Raw genomic sequence first — 22,137 nt, forward strand, 5'->3', positions numbered from 1 at the left:
AGGCTAAAAGAATGGGTGAGAAAACAGGATCATTCTGCTGTATACAAGAAACACACTTCAGCAGCAAAGATAGACATGACCTCATGTACCTCAGGGCTGGAAAAATGTTTTCCAAACATATGGATACAAGAAGCAAGCTAGAGTATCCATTCTAATGTCTAATGAAATAGACTTTCAACCAAAAGTAATCAAAAGAGATGGGAAGGACAGTTATATGCATTAAAGAAAAAAATCTACCAGGATAAACTCTTAATCCAGAATATATATGGCATAAATGCAAGGGTACCCACATTCATAAAGGAATTATTATTAAAGCTCAAATCACACATCAAACTATACACATTAATAGTGAGAGAACTTCAACACCTACTCTCATCAATGGACAGATCATTGAAACAGAAACTAAACACAGAAATAACTAACAGAAATTATGGGTCAAGTGAATCTAAAAGATACCTACTGAACCTTTCACCCAAACACAAAAAACATACATTTTTCTTAGCACCACAAAGAACCTTCTTCAAAACTGACCATATAGTGAGTCACAAAGCAAGCCTCAACAGACACAAGAAAATTGAAATAACTCATATATTATAAGACCATCGATTAATGCCTAACCTTAACAACAAAAACATCAGAAATCCTACAAATGCACAGAAACTGAACAACTCTATACTCAATGATCACTGGATCATGGAAGACATAAAGAAAGTAAAGATTTTCTAGACTTCAATGAAAATGAAGGTACAACATACCAAAACTTACAGGACAGAATGAAAGCAGTTTGAAGAGGAAAGTTCATAGGACTAAGTGCCTTTACAGAGAAAAGACAGTTCTAACACTAGCACCTGAAAGCTCTAGAAAACAAATGAGGAAGCAAACCCACACAAAACGATGCAATGAAAGAAAATAAACTCAGGGCAGAAATCACTACTGTAGAAACGAGAACAATAAAAAGAATCAATGAAACAAAGAGCTGGTTCTTTGGGGAAATTAACAAGATAGACAAACCCTTAGCCAGGCTAACTAAAAGGCAGAGAGACAATTTCCAAATTAAAAAAAATTGGAAATGAAAAGGGAGAAAAAATAACTGAGGAAGTTGAAAGAATTATTACTTCTTAGTTCAAAAGCCTATACTTCACAAAATTCAAAAATATAAATGAAATGAATGATTTCCAGATAGGTATCACTTAACAAAGTTAAATGAAGATCAGGTAAATTATTGCATGGTCCTAAGTACAGGGGAAAGTCAGGGGAGGGTAAGGGGGGGGGGATGGAAGGGAACACCCATATGGGGGAGGAGGAGGGGATAGGAAGCTTATGGACAGGAAACCAGGAACGGGAATAATATTGGAAATGTAAATAAAGAAATGTATCTAATAAAAAATTGCCAAAAAAGAAAGAAACAAAAACAGAAAAAGAAAAAGAAATAGAGACAATCATTAAGTCTCCCAACATAAAAACAACCAAGGGCCAGAATATTTTAGTACAGAATTCTACCAGACTTTCAAAGAAGAGCTAATATCAATACTCCTCAAACTGTTCCATTAAATAGAACCAGAAGGAACACTGACAAACTCATTCTGAGTCTTCAGTCGCCCTGATATTTTAACCACACAAAGACTCACACACAAAAAAAGATAATTTCAGAGCATTTTCCCTTATGAACCATGATGAAAAAATTCTCAATAAAATGTTCACAAACTGAATGCATCAATACAACAAAAGGATCATCCCCCATGATTAAGAGGGCTTGATCCACGGGATGCAGGGATGGTTCAATATATGTAATACATCAGTATAATCCACCAAGAAAGCAAACTGAAAAGAAAAAAAAATGATCATGATCATCTCGTTAGGTGCTGGAAATATACTTGACAAAATCAGACAACTCTTCATGTTAAGTCTTGGAGAGGTCACAGATACAAGGTCATACTTCAACCTACTGAAACCAACACACAGTGAGCCAATAACCAACATCAAATTATATGAAGAGAAACTTAATGCAACTCTACTAAAATCAGGGACAAAACAAGGCTGACCACCTTGTCCATGTCTATTCAATATAGTCATTGGGCAGAGCAAAAAGACAACTAAAGAAGATCAAACTGATACAAATTTGAAAGAAAGAACTCAAACTATCTATATTTGTAGATTATATGATAGTATACATCAGAAACCCCAAAAATTCTATTGGAGAACTCATACACCTGATTAACACCTTCAGCAAAGTGGATGGATACAAAATTAACAAAAAAAAAAAAAATCAAAAAACAGTAGCCTTCCTTTGTGCAAACAATAAAGGAGATGAGAAAGTATGTAGAAAGACAATACACTTCACAAGTGGTACAAATTATATAAAATGTCTTGGTGTAACTAACTCTAACCCAGCTAGTGAAAGCCCTGTATGAAACAAACGTCAAGACTCTGAAGTCCCCTAACAATTAATGTAGAAGCTGTCTCTAACTCATTTGCCTGACACTGAATTGCCTTCCCCTAACTAGACTATCTAGTTGGTCCTCCATGGTACAGGGTGTGCTTAAGACTATGTCAACTCAGTGTCCCAGGGTAGGGTGGTACTCAAGGGGGCTTCCTTTTCTCTGAGGAGAAGGGGAGTGGGTAATGGGGGGAGGGACGTGTGAAGGTGGGACTGGGAGTAGAGGAGGGATGGGGCTGTAATGCGATGTAAGATAAATACATAAAAATAAAGAAGGGGTTGGGGATTTAGCTCAGTGGTACAGCGCTTGCCTAGGAAGCCCAAGGCCCTGGGTTCGGTCCCCAGCTCTGAAAAAAAAGAACCAAAAAAAAAAAAAAAGAAAAAGAAAGAAAAAAATTAAAGCATTTTTAAATTTTTGCAAAGATTAACAAAGGTAAATGCTAAATAAAATGCAACCCACTTGCAAATCCTGTAAAATATTTATTTAGTCGTGTTTAAAAAGGGGAAAAGAAAGGAGCAGCAATAGTGCATGTCAGCAGCAGGGAACCAGGGCAAACATGAGCAGACCTGGCAAATATTTCTTTTCACACATGAAGGACTTACTGTCTGCAAGTAAGCTTTCCATCACACCAGGCACAAAAGCCAGAGGAATCAGGGACACCATGATAGACAAAACAACAATGATGTGTTAAAGGAAGTAAAGGTTCTTGCATCAAAAGGACAATTTATTTATTCAAAATGTCTAATCTCTGTAAATCTATTTCATTGTCTTTTGTTCCTGGCAAAAAGAAAGTGCTTCAGGGACTTTCTTAACAGATTTAATAAAACACTGTTGCAAGGGTAATACTGGGGGTGTCTTGTTTTGTCTTTGAAAAATAACAGATCAGGAAGCACTGGAAGAAGGGATTCTCAGAAGATGTGACTAAAAGGGAATTACAAATCAAAAGCCTAGGAGATAACTGACATTGAAGGAAATCCCCAGCCCCCTGTCCTCTGAGAAGACAAGCTTGGACTTGGTAGTACAAGTAAAAACAGTGATGGCTAAATGATACCCTTCAGTGTCTCATAACTAATGCGTCCTTCTGATCATGCCTCATGACATGGCAAAAACACAGAGTGCTGTGATGTAAGAAGAAACTTAGGAGGTCGCAGATCTCTCCGTTTCATGCCATCACATTTGGTAGCATTGATTATGTTGCCGTTATTTAACAATACTGTCAGGTTTCCCAATAAGAACATTGTTAATATCTTAAATATACACAAACAGGCCCTCGAGAGCCACAAATTAGTAGAGTGTGGTGCTGGCTAGGAGCTATCTAATTTATGAGGTCAGTCTGTAAGAAACTGGCTTCATACAAATTTTCTCACATTAATAGCCTTAGATGGAAAGAGAGTTGTATTATAAACTGACAAATATACTTTAACTCTAAATTAACACTCTATCATTTTATGGCTCTAGGTATAAACATATAACTATACTATCATAGACTGAGTCTCCCTTGAAAATTAATGTTCATATTCTGACCACATGTAATTAGACAGATAACTATGGTATATAGTAGTTTGAAATGTACTAGTAATAAGTACAGATAAGATAGATATTATTTTAAGTCATACAATGAGACTGAAATACACTGGATAGATCATATGAAAAGATGCAAGCATTCCATGAAGCAAGGAAGGCCTACAAGTGCAAGAACTTAAAATAAAATCTCCATTATGTCTTAATCTAGGAACTCCGGAAGTATCATCACCCAGTCAACAGTTTAAACTTTGTAATTCTAATTTCTAAAAGAGCAATATAATAAACTTCTATTTTTTACTTTATTAGTTTGTAGTAGTTTAACAGCTCTTAGATATTAAGTAACAAATATTTCAGTTTTCTTTCCTTGATTTTTTTAAAAACTGTGTTTGTTTTTGAAACTCATACCTGTATATTATATGTTCTTACTCTCTCATCCCAAAACTCTCTCATGTCTCTTTCCTATCCATATTGTTTTAAGCCCTCCTTCCTTCCTACAGGTTTTCTCAAGCCTTTTCATGACTTTTAGTCTGCCCTTTGACCTGACAAGTTTAAACAATTCCATGTCTGTGACTAGCCCTGACTTTTTTCAGTAACCAAAGAGGTACAGCACTTTCTTTTGCCAATACAGGGTTCTGTACCTTTATATTCCCCTGGCCTCCAGGAGGTGACTAAAAGACAGGGCATCTCCACTGAATTCTGCAAATGTAAGCTGGACTACATTCATGCTTATAATTTTTTTACCCATATAAGAAAATATCATGCATCTATAAACTACAGCACTTTAAGTAATGAGCTCATGATATAAATCTCCCATAAGTAAATGTTTATCACTACCTTTGCATCACTCTATCCCTTCAAGAAATTCATTTTCAAGATATTAACAAAATATAAGCCTGTATTAGTAAACTGAAGATATCTTAAGGAAATAAAAAAACAAAGCAAAGTATCATACTAGGAATTAAATTTATTTAATAATGCTGTATAGTATGTGAATAATCTTAGTTATGCTACTGAAATATAAGTACAGAAAAGCCTGGTTGGCTTGGCTTTTATATCCATATTTCTATTTTATTTTATTTTCTATAAATTAATTATTATTTCCATCCCAAATATTGACCCCTGTACACCCCACAGAGTTCTTCACCCTTCCCTATTCCCTTTGCTTCCGAGAGAGTGCCCCCCACAAGGCATCCCCCATCCCTGGGGCATCAAGTCTCTATAGGATCAGGACAAACTCTCACTGAGGCCAAATGCTCCATATGTGCCTGTGGCCTTGGACTAGCCCATGTATGCTCTTTGATTGCTGGCTTAGTCTCTGGGAGCTAGGTAACAATATTGGTTGTCCTGTGGTGTTGCCAACCACTTCAGTTCCTTTGATCCTTCCCCTAACTCTTTCATATAGGGTTCCCCAACCTCAGTCCAATGTTTGGCTGTGACTATCTTTACCTGTCTCAGTAAGCTGCTGATAGAGCTTCTCAAAGGATAGCCATGCTAGACTCCTGTCTACAAGCATATCAGTAATTGTGTCAGGGTTTGGTGCCTGCCCACGGGATGGATCCCAAGTTGGGTCCTCCATTTATTGGTAGGATTAACCTAGTGAAAATGGCTATCTTACCAAAAGCAATCAACATATTCAATGCAATGCCCATCAAAATTCCAGCACGATTCTTCACAGATATTGAAAGAGCAATTCTCAACGTCACATGAAAAACAAAAAATCCCAGGTTAGCTAAAACAATTCTGAACAATAAAAGAACTTCTGGGGGCATCACCATTCCTGACCTCAAGGTGTACTACAGAACAATACTGATAAAAACCATGTGGTATTAGTACAGAGATAGACAAGTTGACCAATGAAATAGAATCAAAGACAAAAATAACCCCAAATATCTATGGATAAAGAAGCCAAAATTACAGTGGTTAAAAGAAAACATTTTCAACAAAGGTGCTGATCTAACTGGCAGTCTGCATGCAGAAGAATGCAAATTGATCCATATTTATCACTCTGCACAAAACTCAAGTGCAAGTGGATCAAGGACCTCAACATAAAATTAGGAACACTAAATCCAATGGAGGAGAAAGTGAGAACATTGCCACAGGGAAATTTTTCCTGAACAGAAAAAAAACAAAAAAAGAAAAAAAAAAAACAACAACAACAACAAAAAAAAAACCAATGGCTCAGGCTCTAAGATCAACAATTGATAAATGAGACCTCATGAAACTGAAAAGCTTCTGTAAGGCAAAGGACATTGCCAAAGAACAAAACGGCAACCTAAATATTGAGAAGAGATCTTCACTAACCCTTCATTCAATAGAGGGATAATATCCAAAATATATAAAGAACTCTATAAGTTAGACTCCAAAAATCCAAGTAATGCAATTAAAAAATGGTGTATAGAAATAAACAGAATTTTCAACAGAGGAATCTCAAATGGCCGAGAAGCTCTTTACAAAATGTTCAATGACCTTATTCATCAGTGGAATGAAAATCAAAATGATCCTGAGATTCCACTTTATACCAACCAGAATATCTAAGATGAGAAATTCAAGTGACAGCCCATGCTGGTGAGGAAATGGAGAAAGAGGAACACTCTTCCATTGTTGGTGGAGTTGCAAACTGGTACACCCATTCTAGAAATATATCCATCTTTCTAAGGTCATACTTGTTCTTTGGTTTTATTTATTTTCCCTTAAGGGTAAGTTACATGAAGATTATCCATTTATATAATAATGTGTTTTCTTCCCTTTATTATCATTCACTCTTTTGTTTTTGTTAGAAAAAGGATGCAAATATATATTTGCTCTTTTTAATTAATATTTTTCTAAAAATCATTTGCCAAAACAGGAAAATCACTTTTCTTAAGTATTATTACAAGCTCCTATTAAATCTGAATATATGGAATTTTAAATCTATTAATAATATAGTTCATCACCATAAAGTTTAATTTAAGCTTTCAAGTCAAAAGTCATGATGAGGTCAGCACTAAGAACATAATATATATTTTACATGTGTCATCTTCTTGATTTTAAAAACTGTGATGAGTGATTGCATGGTTTCAATCTAACAGATTAAAATATTGAAGATATTGAAAATTAATTTCCCAAGGTAATTATTATACATGACTCTGGCTCCTTTTCAGAGGAAAAGGTATAACTGTATAGCTTACAGTTTTAGAAAGGTAAATATCTGATATTGATGTGAACTTGGCTCTGATAAGAACCTCATGACAGATGCTGTTGCTATGGCAGCAGCACACATGTGGGAGATCACATAGGGTCAGAGCAATCCACACAGAGACTAATGACTTGTGAAAATTACATTACTTCTTTCCACAGATGGACTGTCAATGGCCAAAGGACTTTTTAAAGTCCTACAGAGCTCACATTCATGCTAAGGACCAGGTCTCCAACAGTGAAACCCTAGGAGATGAACCATTTCCAAATTATAGCTATATAACTATGCTTGAAAGCAACTAATTTTAATTAGTTAGTTTTTATATTTTAGGGGAAAATAATAATATACATCTTGAAATCTTAAAAGTAGTTACTATTAGCATAAAGGAATTGCAAAAATTCAAGACTTTAGACCTGTAAATAAACCAAATTCAACTTTGCTCCTAGTTGAGCTATACAGGCTTTCATTCTGAGTTTGCCAGCTCAATCAGTATCTTTCATTTGATGTCATGCACAATTCTTACCTGCTTTCTGCTCTTCTTATAAAAGTTCTTTTATTTCTCCTTAAGAAATAGTCTTGGTTTCACTTAAAAATTAATTATTAAAAGAAGAAATGTTTCAATTACTTTCTGTCTAGAGATGCAAATTGGTTTATGTCTGAAGACTTTAAGAAGCCAAGTTTCAAAGTCTCCTTTTAAACTGATCTGAAACCTGAAGGATGAAATGATAGAGTCAATTTTATCTTATGAATGCAGTCATCAAAGAAGCTCTTATGCTGTTTGGCTTCTGTGTTATTGCATTCCATAATGGGCTTTGAATGAAGAAGGATAAAAGTGAAGATCATTAAAGCAGATGACTCATGCAGAGCAGGTCTTTAAAAACAGTTAACTATTGATGAAAAATGTCAGTATCATTATACACTTGTATAGTGGAAAGGGATTAAAATATACAAACTAAGAAAAGATAAGGTTGAATAACACAGAAACTAACTTTGAGAAAACAAAGAGTAATATCTAATTACCTGAATACACCAGTCACATGGGATGGGCTTTTGCTTGGTAACATCAAATATCAAGCATTGGTCCATGGTGAATATGAGTCTACCATCATTTCTTCAATCATTCCTTTTTAACTCAGTTAAGTTTTATTAAATAAAAATATGGGAAAAATACACTCATGCTACACAACTATTCAATGTCTACTGCCATACTTCTCAGTCTTCCATAAAATTAAGAACTCTATTACTAGATTTGAAAAATCAAATGTCATATGTTGCCACAAGTATTCCTTCTGAGGTAAAGCAATAGAAAGACTACAGATATTTCTCCACTTCTAATCTCCACAGTAATCTCAGACATGTGCAGATAGACAGACAATACCCAAGCAATCAGATTCCTGGGTTAAGTCACTAGTGGAAACATAATAAAATATATTATTTTTAATTTTCAGTTAGTGAAGCCTGCAAATGTCAGTTTCCAAAGCGCAAATAATTTTTCTGAAACCATGCCCATTCTATTTATGCCTTAATTTGACATTTATTATCTCGTACTTTTATTCATATATATTATTTATTTTTATTTATTGAGAAATTCTGTATTTATAAGGAGCTTCTTGTCCAATAGGATAAAAGATTGTTATTCAATATCTTATTATGTCATTCCTCATATTCGCTACTTATATATAATACTACCATTGCAAAGCAACTCAAGTCAAATACATCTTGTTCAAATTTCATTTTACAAAATGAAAAGCTCACATGTTCACTCAAATATAAAAAGATTTGACATCATCAGGTTTATGGTTGTTTGGGGCTTAAAATAATTCCAAGACCAATTATTTCATTGTAGCTGAAAGTTGAAAGCAACTTATGATTTTTTTTTAGAAACCTACTCATAGGAATCCTGAGAGACTTATGTTTAAAGTATTTTTCCCCAGAGGCTTTTTATATTTGCTTCCATAAAATGCCTAGAATACAACTAACATGGGACATGTCAAATGTCTAGGGGTCATATAGACATTGTAAATTCTGAACAGAAAGTTATGTGTCAGTTTTTCATAAAGTAATTGCACTGGAGATATTTTCCTACTTCTTTTCAGAGCAAAGGCTGTGATGGGAAGCTTCCATGTTGTGACAGTCTGTATAGAGGCTGCTTTTTCTAGTTCACCTTTTCACCAAATTCATTATCTCTCAGAATAACAACTTCATGTGGGAAACCTTTTCTGACTCCCCATGTTGAACCAACTTTGGACATTGCCAAGTCTACCTCTCAAAAGACCTATTAAAATCTAAAACCTTCAGACCTTTGGCAGATGCTCTCAGGGCAGATGTTGATGCCAGCGATTAATAAATTTTCCAAACTTATTCTTTTAGTAGTTTTTGGCCTCTGTTAATTTTTGTCACCTCTCTATTCCAGATATGAAATGAAAGATTGTGGTAATATTTCACCTTGTGTTATTTAGCACATCTACCTCATCTGTCAAAATGCCAGATATGTTAATAAACAACAGTGCCAACCAACCAAAGCTTCCGGGGACTAAACCACTACCAAAAGACTATACATGGAGTGACCTAGGGCTCCAACTGCATAGGTAGCAGAGAATAGCCTTGTTGGGACATCAGTGGAAGAGGAAGCCCTTGGTCCTTCCAAGGTGGGACCTCCAGTGTAGGGGAATATGGTGGGTCAGTAAGGGGAATGGATAGGGGAATACCCATATTGGGGAGGGATAGGGGATGGGGGCTTATGGACAGGAAACCGGGAAAGGGAATAACATTTGAAATGTAAGTAAAGAAATATATCTAATAAAAAATACTAAATAAAAGTCTGGACAATACTTAACATACCTTGAAACTGATAACATATTTTTCTGGGTGGTGGTGGCATATGCCTTTAGTTCCAGCACGCAGAAGGCAGATGCAGGCAAATCTCTGAGTTTGAGGCCAGCCTAGTCCACGTTTACATTACTCCAAATTACATACACAATTGGATGCGAAGGGTAAAGAGGTCTGGATCAATGAACAAATTTTCTCCCATTTTGATTTTTTTTTCTCTTCATTCATCACTGCTGCATTATATATGTCACCTGTAGTGTGTGCTGAGATACTGATTCATGTAGCAAAGAACAATATATCTATGTGCAACTACGTGCTATATTATTGGTGAACTCACAAATGCCATTTAGTAAACTTTTTATTAGTTTTGCCACTAATTGCCAGAAATTCAAATTTGCTTTCCTTCCACTATAAAGACAGAATATACAAAACTAAGATAAGTTGTATGAATATACAGATCACATAAAAATATCAACTTTACAATGACAATGAACCAAGCTAGAAGTGTTACCCTGGGGGACATTAATAACAATAAAAATAAAGGAACCCGAATTCATGATGATGAGGTGGAAGACAAAGAACAGTCAGAAGATGAGACTTCTTGTCTTAAAAATGAAGAGTAAAACGGAAAAAAACTGGGGAGAAGTAGTCGTGTATCAGAGTTCAGTGAGCAGGAATGTGTGGACAACTGAGTCATTAAGAGTAATTAGTAAAAGTCAACGATGAGAGCATCAAATACATCTAAAAGCATCCTTTGTATGTGGAATAAATCCACTGCTTCCACACTGGAATAGAGGGTAGGTTCAGTAGACTGACACACTAAGGTGAAACCATTTTCCAGAAATGATGGACTCCATGTTTTCATAGAATAAGTTGGGTAACCCAATTCTCCATTGATTATTTTCCAATACACAATACATTTTGGTATGATGAGTTTTGCATGTTATTCAATTTCAGTTACATTGGAAAACTGAATATTAATGATATGTTTATGTATCTGAATGCCCTCTACATGAAAGTGTTTACATAGATGCTATGATGCAGTCTATGGTTCACTGGGCATCAATTCTTCCCACTGCAGCTTGGTTTTGTAAATTAAGTTTCTGAGAACATCAATATTTATTTTTATTTCAAATAAGTAGAGATTTTTGAATATAGGGTTTTCTTTAAGGATTAGAATCATTGTTCTTTATCCACAGTTTATTTCTTGCATTCTCAGTAAAAAGTACTTTCATTGTAGCTAATAGCTTTCCAAGACTATGCTTCAAGATACTCAAAAGAGGGTTACATTAGACATAACAGGTAATTTGATGGTAGTAACACTGGTTAGAATTACAGCAAAAGTTTACCAATAAAAATTAAACACAGGCTTAGCTTTTAATATCTTTATATCCCATCTTAAAGTTATCTGACCTTATGTTCATGCTGTGCTGCACTTTGCTTATAAAAGTTTATAAAAGATCTACTTCTGTGTGTCTCTGTGATTATAAGATAAAAAGGAAAATGCTGCTTCTTGAAATAAGATTATAGATGAAACATGAGTAGGTGACTGTGAAGAATAGATAAATGGTCTTTGCCAGGGAAAGATATCTGTGATGAATAGTTTTCTGTCCACTTGCCGAAAGTTAGAACCATTTGGGAGGAAAGAATTTTAATTCAGAAATTACTTTCATATAAGCAGGCTATCGGCAAGCCTGCAGGTCATTTTTTAATTAGTGACTGATGTGGGAGGACTCAGCCTATTGTGGGTGGGACCATGAGTGAGCTGGTGGTCCTGCGTTCTGTAAGAAAGTAGGCTAAGTCAATAATGAGGAAAACGCCAGTAAGTCATACTCTTCCATGCATCAGCTCCTGATTCCAGGTTCTTGTCCAGTTTTGCATTTCTGCCTTGGCTTTCTTCAATGGGCTGGGATTGAGGATATGTAAGCCAAATAATTCCTTCCCCTCCAAAGTTGCTTTTCTTCATTTTGTTTCAACACAGCAATAGTGACCCTAACCTAGACAGTTCCCAACTGGTTATTGAAAACTAAATGGTCAGCTCTGAGATTTCACACACACACACACACACACACACACACACACACACACACACACACACACACACACACACATTTTGCCTGTGTAGATTTATTTACTTATTTATTTACTTATTTATTTATTGTTGTATTTATATATTTAGGAATAGGCATGTGTGTCTGTGTGACAACAGTAAAGGAAACGAGGTTGTGAATTTGAGAGAAAGCAAGGAAAATTCATGCAAAAGATAAGAGTGAGGGAAGTGAACAGGAAATTATATCATAATCTCAAAGAATAAAAATATTAAAAAGAAAGTAAATATCAATAGATTATCTTCCTGAGGAACAAGCTAAGGAACTAACACTAGGCTCACAGTGGTGTAAAAGTTAGGAAAACTTGTGCTAGAGTTGGTTTACAAAGAAACAGACCCTGATATGACAGTTTGTAGTTAGAAGGATGTATAGAAAAGCTCCCATAAAGATACTGAACCGACGGAGAACTTGGGTGAAATAGCCAAGCAAGAGAAGTTGTAGGATTAACTGGTCCAGTTGCCATTCAAAGACCATGAAGGCTCTGACAATCTGAAGCAACCATAAACCTCTTGCCCACCTCATAGGCATCTATTTATTTTTCGTTTTTTTTAACCTGGAGAAGTCTGAATAATTAAGTAAGGTATAAATACTTTGTGATATAAGTCGGGCTGCTCATTTGACTTTGATTGTCCCCAGAGATATTTCATCTAAGTAGGGCATAGCACCACCAACAGGAATTGTATTCTACACTATGATACGTGGGTTTTCAGAGCAGAATTTCTAAGAGGCTGAACTTGATGTGCAATAAAAATGGCACTTAAAAATCCCTAGGAAGACCTAATTAATTGTGTCAGCAGGGAAAAGTGCTTGTCCAAGAAGCCTGAAGATTTTAGCTTCTTCGTTAGAGCCTGCAGTGAAAAAGAGTAATAAACCTAAAAGTTATTCTCTGACCTCTACACATCTACCATGCCATGTACATAGCTATGGTGACACACAAATATCACATACATATACCAAAAATTATAAATTTTAAAGGTTCTCTATTAATTAAAACTGTCTCGGTGGTACATGATTATATGCTATACAGAACATACAGTTATAATGTCAGCCACAAACTTAGTGGTAAAATAGGATACTGAATAGGATACTTAGTGGTGAATAGGGACCTCACACTTCATAAGCCCATGGAAATTTGTAGAGACTGAGACTCTTCTGGTAAGGAAGGGAAACCTAGTATGCCTGTCAACTTCAATCAAGATGAATTACTGCAATTTCCAAGATTTAGCCAAACCATGATGGATTTGAGTTCAGGAGAAGCCTGCTACCATCTCTTGCTTGTAGAATACAATCATTCTGAGATTTTCAAGGACGCTGGCCCTCCTAAGCAGTGCAATCCTTTGCAATTTGACAAATGAAGTGCCCTTTGTTCTGCCTTACAGAATGTAATTAACTGGAGGATCTTTCAGCTTTTCACAGAATATTTACTTAAACATGTTTACTTTCATGTACCATCTGCCAGAGCTGAGCTGCTATTTCTACTTTACATAACACGAGCCTTCACATTTTCAAGCTCTCGCTGGAGATGCCAGCCAATTTTAACAGTTCCCTGGGGGCAACGTGGTGCGCTGCCCACAACTCCCTGATCTATGAATACTCTTAGGACATCATCCCATGGATAAATCAGTCTACAAGCTTCTAAGACTACTAGTAAAGGAACCCTTCTCCTTTCTGGTAAGTGTGGTACTTACTTCCTTAGGCAGCTCTTGTTGCATGTATTCACATTGTGGCTAGGTAAGGACTTATAAATCGATCCTAGAATAAGGACCTTGTTAGTTTCAATGGCAAAAAAAAATTACGTATTGTCAAACAAGATTAGCCTTTTGCAAGGAGTAAGATGTGTATCGTAGCTACCAATAGCACAGAATAACCTGGATACCACTTTCCTCCATGTATATTAACCCTACTCTTTCTCTTCAGGCACTCACCCTTTTATTCCTCCCCAACCAGGGCTTTTTACTCTGGCAGAGCAGAATTGCTCGACTCAGAATTACTCCCTCTCCAGCTTTCTCTGAAGCTCTTGTCTTCTAATTAAGTCTCTGGACCAAACTGAAGCTGTCTCTGCCCTCCAGCCATAGGAGATGAGAGTCCCATTAGTACTTCCTTTAATGCTTTAGTGCTTCCAATTAAAGATATTAAATTCTTTAATTTCTGCCTTTTCTGAACCACTCAAACACCAAGGATACTGCACACATGAGGGAGTTTCTTCCAGTGGTATCTCATAAAACGTCAATGGTAGTAACAGTTTCAACACTTTCTTTAAAATTCCAATCACCAGGTGATACCAATTCTGTCTAAAGCTAGCAGAGAGTCTGCCCACCACAAATCAAAATTGAAAAATTAGCAGCTTTCTTTGACAGTTGTCTAAGTTCATATCTCCCAAGACACAGATACTCAGATATTTATATCCGGAGAGTTAAGTGGGAAACTCAAGTGAGAACACCTAGGGGAAAACAAAGGAAGCAGTAGTGGAGGGGTGGGAGAATCAAACTAAAATATACTCGCAACAAACATATCAACCTCTATAAACTGGGGGACTATTTAGAACTCAAACGCTGAAATAGTTGTCTAATCTTCATTATCTTCTACTGATAAAACACTGGATATACTCAACCGGAGAAAGAAAGCAAGGACAGACTCCTCCTATTAATGGCAAGGACACTTATCTGTCAATTGATGAAATTATTAAAGATAGAGGAGTGATCCAAAGAGTGGACATCCATTATATACTGTAGCACCCATTTCAGCTTGGGATAGTATTTAACATAAAACAACCAATGTTAGAGTACATATCTGGAATGCATAAAAATCTGGGTTCAAATAATAGGGAAGAAGGAAGAAAGAAAAAAGGAAAGAAAAGGAAGTAGAAGGAAAAGAGAGAGAGAAAAAATAAGATTCAAAGACATAAAGAAAACAGATAAAATAGTTTCTGGCCAAAGAGAGCAGAGAAAAGTAATATGGGAACAACAGAATGTATATCAAAAGTAAGATTGTAAGGCAGTGACACAAGTGTATACTAGAGGTCATCCAATTTGTATCCCCTGCTTAAATCCAAAGTGAATGAACACAGCTCATAATTCAAAATGGGTACAGAGTTTCTGCTGCCTCAAAACCAGTCACTCACTGCTGATCATTCATAATTCTGTTTTACTACTAACCTGTGGGATATTCAAAACAGAACAGAAACTATGCATCATATTCTATCTTCTGAATACCCAGCTTGATTTCCCAATAAGTGCTAAATGATAAAATAAAGTACTTATAATTAGGTATATTGTCAAGTGCTTTTCAAATGGTATTTCATCCACTTGCAAATATTCAAAAATAAATATCTTTATATATTATACAATGCTGTAGGTCCCTTGTTGCCACACTATCAAATAAGTTTGTTAAATTTCCAAACTTTGGACTTTGTTGACAGATTTTTCATATGAATTGAGTTTTTAAAGGGGCGTATAAACTCCTATATCTCATGGTGCCAAAAAAAAATAGGTCTAGAACACTCATAATAAAAATGAACTGAGTAACTACTTTCTCACCTCTAATGGTGATGAGCTATAAACATCAGAGAGCACGAATTTCTGTTTTCCTGAACTGTACCTGGTCCAACTGAAGAAGTGAGACGTGATTTTGTGCTCAAAATAAAGATATCAATCTGTCTTATATTTATGAAATTGTCCTAAGTGACAAAATGATAATTTCTTAAGAAATGTGCCAAAAACATTGGTAATATTAATAAGGCCATATAAGTGTATCAAAAATCTTTCAAAAGAAGTTTGGCATCATTTATTTTTTTTCATTGTATTGTTAATACTTATTTTTTTCATGCCAAAGCTTAAATATGCTGCTTATTATTTTTTCTAACTTCAAATAAGCATGTTGGTTACTATGTACATATTTTCTTTTCAAATCTTCTGCAATACTATCTGGAGTTCTACTCCTCTTATAGCTGTAGTGCCTATGTAATTTGTAAAACTCACTAGCCTATGTGGTAAGTACCATAAACTATGATAGAATTTCTCCTGCTTATTTGCATGTCAAAATATATCAAATAGTTTAATAATAAGAGCTAATACTTTTGCTCTTTTAGTTAGCTGTGGTCACAACAATCCTATGCAACAAATTGTCCCGAAATTGACATTCAATATCAGGAATTTGTTTCTTTGTTTCTTGCTAACACTTCCATGAGTCACAGACTCTTTCTGGAGCCACTTGTCTTATCCAGTTATATCCAGTTCCTAAGTGGGATTTCGGTCTGTTCTTTGTGCTTCTCATTCTTCTGGAACAGCTAGCATTAAAGAACCATCATGTTCTTTTTGTGGCAAAAGTAGGAGCTAGGAAAGCCAATACAAGAATACAAATGGGGTCCAGATTGTAGTTTTATAGTGGCTGCCAATATTTCATTGACTAAGGCAAGGCAATTGGCCAAAATTTGAAAGCTGTAGATGTACAATAATCCCACAAAGACAGAAATGACGGAAATGCTAGATACAATGAAAAATCTTTCCATTTTCCTCTACTTGTTATATTATTCATCTCTCTCTCTCTCTCTCTCTATATATATATATATATATATATATATATATATATATATATATTTCCATTCTACATTGATTGAAAGTCATACATTACTTGATTTCAGGCTCAAAGCCCATCATCTGTTGATGCCCATTTTATGCTGAGACTCAAGCAGAGGCGATGGCATTTATTTAGAGCATCTCAATTTCCTAATTGGAGTTAAAATCTTGAAGAGGTGTAAGTAGAGAGACATACCACTTCTCTATTTTTAAACTTATTAATTCTTTTCACATCATTGATCCAGTTCTACTCATCTTCCCTTCCCTTCATAAGTGTTCTCTATCCTTGTAACTCCCCAGTACCAAAGAAAGAAAAACAGAAAGAAAATCTCATGATGGAAGCTGTGTCACAGTGTGTTCCACAGTACATCTTTTTCACCACACGTCTTTGCTTGGGAATGTTCACTTTGATGACTCATTGTTCTGGTAGTCTTTGGCTTCTGCTACTCTTATCAAAATTATCAAAATCTCACTGTGAAGCTTCTCAGATATCCTGATGTTGGCCTGTGTCATGGAGATGCTGTAGTTTTGGATGTTTTGAACCATCCCCTTCAGAACTCCAGCAGTTAATCAATGAAGTACATGTTGGGGTGGAACCATTCAAAGTCATAAATGTGGGCAGTATTGGTGAGGTACAGACGCTATTCCTCATTCCTTTCCACTAGGGCAGGCAGGCAGGACAGCTGGCCCTGGGATGTGAAAGCAGGAAAACTGGTCCTGCCCCCTTAGCTGTACAGGACTTGAGAGAACTGGCCCTGTGCTTCACATGAGCAGCTCAATAGAGCTTGCCCTGGTTGTAGGAGTTGCTAGTAAACTTACTTGAGGGTGTGAGAATGTAAGAGCTGGTCAAACCCTGGCACCAGACTGATGGTTGTCTCATGCTGGTTTTTTGTTTGTTTGTTTGTTTGTTTGTTGTTTTGTTTTTGTTTGTTTGTTTGTTTTTTGTCCCCACCCCCAACCTACTAGGGAAATTTAGCTTACTAAGCATTCCGATGTTCAAAAGGCAGAGCACTGAATGTAAACGTAGCCTCTCTCCTCTCTGCCACCTACTGGCCCATATGTGATATAGCAGTCGCATCTGAAATGCCTGTAGGGGCAGGGGCAGTGACATACAGCTTCTTGATTCTCATATCTCATTAAATAAGTAAAGCAATATCACCAAAACAAATATTGATAAAATATACAAAGTTCACCTCCAAAACAAGCTGAGAGGATAAAATAATTACCAGCTGAGTGAGCACAGTTCTTTATTAAATAACACTAACGAGCAAGATACAAAAGCATAATTCATATAGCTTTTATTTCTACAAATAATAAGTTTACAATGGGCCCTGTTCCTTCTCTCTTATGCCATAACCATGGGAAAAGATATTATAATATATAGTGTTTGTAGAAGAGTATATGATTATTTTGAGCCTACATTAGTGGAAAGCCATTTTCCCATATGGGCCAGGATTGCAGGGATTCGAAAGCTTTGCTTAGGGGTCTGAATACAAATCAGTGACCAGTGTTCATGCAAACTAGAGGCTGCTTCTTTCTCTCCCCGGAAGTTTTCAGCTTCAGATTTCTCACCTTCAGAGATCTCCTATAGAAATTAGACAACCTCTTCCAACGTGCTGTACAAAATAAACACGCACAATTGCAGTTGCAGCCCATAGTAGGTGTCATTTCATTTGGGAGCACAGTCCCCCACTTATCCCCTGCTTTTCTGTATATGTGTTAATGTGTCTGTACATTCTTCTTTCCCTTGCCAATCCTAGTCACAGTTCCAGGCACCAAGGTTTGCAGAGCAACATACACATGGGGTAAATGGGTTGTTTCAGTAGATACTTATTTATTTATATATATATATATATATATTTATTTATTTATTTATTTACTTATTTATTTAATAGCTGATCATATTTGGTTTTATCTTAGGTCTCTGGACTATCCAGTATCTTTTTCCTGACCTTCTAAACCCGATAGCATGTGGCATGAGCTTCCTCAAGTTAAACCAGACATTGATTGGCCAAATTTTATAAGTGCATGATTGGCCATCTAACAGTGCCCATAAGGAATTCATATCGTTAGCAAACTGAGATGAAAACATTTGAGATTGTATCACTGACTCCAGAAAAATAATGTTGCCAAATCACGCAAACCTTATGAGGTCATGTGTCTGAAATAGATCAAGTAGCAAGGTCTGAAGTGATCCACTCTAGGAGACTGCCAACTTTATAGGTTCCAGACAGTCATTATTAAAAGTAAAGCTGTTGCAGATGTTTCATTTGGAACTGGGATGCACAACTCTGTATTTGGATCATTTACGGGTTTCTGTAATGGTCTTCCTGTGTTACAAAGAGAAATGTCGTTGATAGGGTTGAGGCTCACATGTACCTTCATGTATAAAGACAAATATTTGAATGTAGTTAGGGATTAGACTGGATCAGTAAAGTGGTGGTTGTAGATTCTCCTTCAAGTCCTCGACTTTACTAGCCCTGGGTAATTGCCACTGCCCATGTTTCCAATAGGTGCTCTGTTAAGCAGGTCTTAAATCTAATTAGAAGGAAGGACTGAAGGAGTGGAAGTGGTTTGCAATCCCATAAGAAGAACAGCAATATCAAACAACAGACCCCCAGAGCTTCCAGGGACTAAACCACCAACCAAAGAGTACACATGAAGGGACCCATGGCTCCAGATGCATATGTAGGTGAGGATGGCCTTATTTTGCATCAATGGGATGGGTAGCCCTTGGTATGTGAAGGCTTGGTGTCCCAGCATAGGGGAATGCTAGGGCAGTGAGGTGGGCGGGGGAGGGTGGGTGGAGTTCATCTTCATAGAAGATGGGGGAAGGAGGATGGGATAGGCAGTTTGTAGAGGGGTAACCAGAAAAAGGGATAATATTTGAAATGTAAATAAATGAAATAACCAATAAAAATGTTTAAAAAGGTATGAAAAACTAAAACAAAATTTAAAATGAAGATAGGTCTACTGAGGAATGACAAATGCTATTCATACCTTGTTCAAATTTTTTATCAAATATTGAGATATGCCCCGCTGAATCCAGACATGTGATCTCAAGGGTTTGCATGATTTGGCCACATTGTTTTCATGGAATCAGTGGCACAATCTCAAATGTTTTCATGTCAGTTGGTGGTGTTTTTCATACATGTCATAGCTAGTTAAGACTGTTTTTTATTTATTTTGGTTGTTGTTGTTTAGTTTTGTTTTTATTTTTTTTTTCCTCTCTCTTTTGGAAGCTTTCATAGTGCCTTCCCTTGTCATAGAAGCTAGTCCTCAGAGACAAGACACTCAGGTCAGTTCCAGCTCAGGGAACTCTCAGCCCTGTGTCTGAAGTATACAGTGTCTTCAGCAATAAAGACGTACCTTTCCCCTTTGAGTGGTATCCAAACATAAAAGCAATAGACTATATATTTTGGAGTCACATGTACTTCCCTGACCAACAATTGTTTTTTAAAAAGTGTTCTTTCTATGAGGATGTTCCCGCATTCCCCCACCCACCTCTACACTCCTCTCTGATCTGACATTTCCCGACATTGGGGCATCGAGCCTTGGCAGGACCAAGAGATTCTCCTCCCATTGATGTCCAACAAGGCTACATATGCAGCTGAAACCATGGGACTGTCCTCTTTGGACAGTGATTCCATCACAGGGAGCTCTATTTGGTTGATCCTGTTGTTCTTATGGGGTTGCAAACCCCTTCAGCTCCTTCAATCCTTTCTCTAACTCCTCCAATGGGAACCCCATTCTTAGTTCAATGGTTGGCTGTGAGCATCTGCCTCTGTATTTGTCATACTCTGACAGAGCCTCTCAGGAGACAGCTATATCAGACTCCTGTCAGCATGCACGTTTTGGCATCAGCAATATTGTCTTGTTTGGTGGCTGTATATGGGCTGGATACTCAGGTGGGGCAGTCTCTGGATGGACTTTCCTAAAACTATTTTCTTCATTTTAGAAATGTTAAGCACATTTTGTACATAATATTTATTTTTTATTTAATTTTGCTCACTCTTCCCCTCCTGGTCCCCACCTCCCACAATCCTTCTCCCACCCCTCATTTCTTTCTGAGAGGTTGGAGGCACACTGCTGAGTAGCTCCACACCCAGGCGCTTCAAGTCTCTGTGAGGCTAGGCGCTTCCACTCCCACTGAGGCCAGACAAGGCGGCCCTGCTAGAAGAACACATCTCACCTACAGGCAACAGCTTTTGGGATAGGCCCTGCTCCAGTTGTTCAGGACCCACATGAAGGTCTAGCTACAATCTCCTCCACATGAGCAGGGATTATTGTCTTTAACACATGCCTTATCGTAGTTATTGATATTTGCACCATTTTTTCCTGAGTCTGTTTCTGTTGAGGCATAAAGAGTTAAGTTTTATGAACTTCTCTGTGAGAATCTAGAACATGGTTAGGGTCTGGATAGGAAGGAAGGTACTACAGGAAGATATCCTAGAAAAGAACTATACCTGAGTTTCTGATACTCAAATTAGTTCACACTCAGGCTGCATCAGTTATTCAAAGTTAACAAGTAAATAATCCTATTACTAAGTTCTCAGGGATTTCTGCTCCAGATAGATATAAGCTGTTCTGTTTCCACTGGTACCTCCTTGTCTTAGAGCAACCTTTTTCCCTGTAAATAGGATTCTTGGTGGGGTCAAAAAGTTAGTAGTTTTCAGCATGAGTAACTTTTAATTAAAAAAAACCGACATAAATTCAACCTGTTTTGTATGTACAATGTTACTTATAAGTTTATGATTTTAAGACTGAATATACATTATATATATTCATTAAATATGTATCTATAATGAATATATATATACGCATATATACTTTTAAAAAGAGGTCCTGAATATGAGAGAAAGCAAGTGGGTTATAATGGAGGCATAGAAGGAAAAATTAATATTTTAATTTAAAAAAATTTCTATAAAAAGAAAACTTTCATGTACAATATATTTTAGTATTGACATAATTATTAAACAACACACATGAGTGTGTATATTTGTGTGTAATTTTAGTTATAAAGATCAAAGCTATATTCATAATACAATAATAGCTAATTTATGCCAATCTCCAAGTTCATTTGTATTATTCCTTTATTATTAAACAAATTAGAAAGAATTATTACATGTTTTGAAAGTTATTTAAATTATGATAAATTGAAACAAGATTAAATGTTTGCTCACTACTTTCCCTGTATGTTTCTAAATTATTTAACACTAAAAAGGGAGAGATAATAAACTTCCATTATCTGATTCCTCAAAGACTCTTATAACTATTTTGTTTCAATGAGCTTAATTCTAGTCCTATTCTTTCCCAATGACTGATATTCTAACCATTTGGAAAGAATTAACAATGTAACACTTTGAGTTAGAGTTCGGTGTAGAATTAGAAATAATATGGTGATATGTTTTTTAAAAGATTACAGGTTGTTGGCTCCACCGTATTCATTGGCATTATGGATTCTTAATAAACTAAGTCTCCTTAGCCAG

The 22,137-nt window shown here is 36.3% G+C and overlaps 1 non-coding gene across 1 annotated transcript; it reads right to left on the bottom strand.

Annotated features, from left to right (window-relative positions):
- Positions 1–17,616: 17,616 nt before the first annotated feature.
- Positions 17,617–17,748, bottom strand: LOC116890528. The gene has a single exon (XR_004386709.1). It is a non-coding gene; the product is annotated as a small nucleolar RNA SNORA17 (small nucleolar RNA).
- Positions 17,749–22,137: the final 4,389 nt, after the last annotated feature.

This window comes from Rattus rattus, chromosome 1 (assembly GCF_011064425.1).
Source record: "Rattus rattus isolate New Zealand chromosome 1, Rrattus_CSIRO_v1, whole genome shotgun sequence".
Lineage (NCBI taxonomy): Eukaryota > Metazoa > Chordata > Mammalia > Rodentia > Muridae > Rattus > Rattus rattus.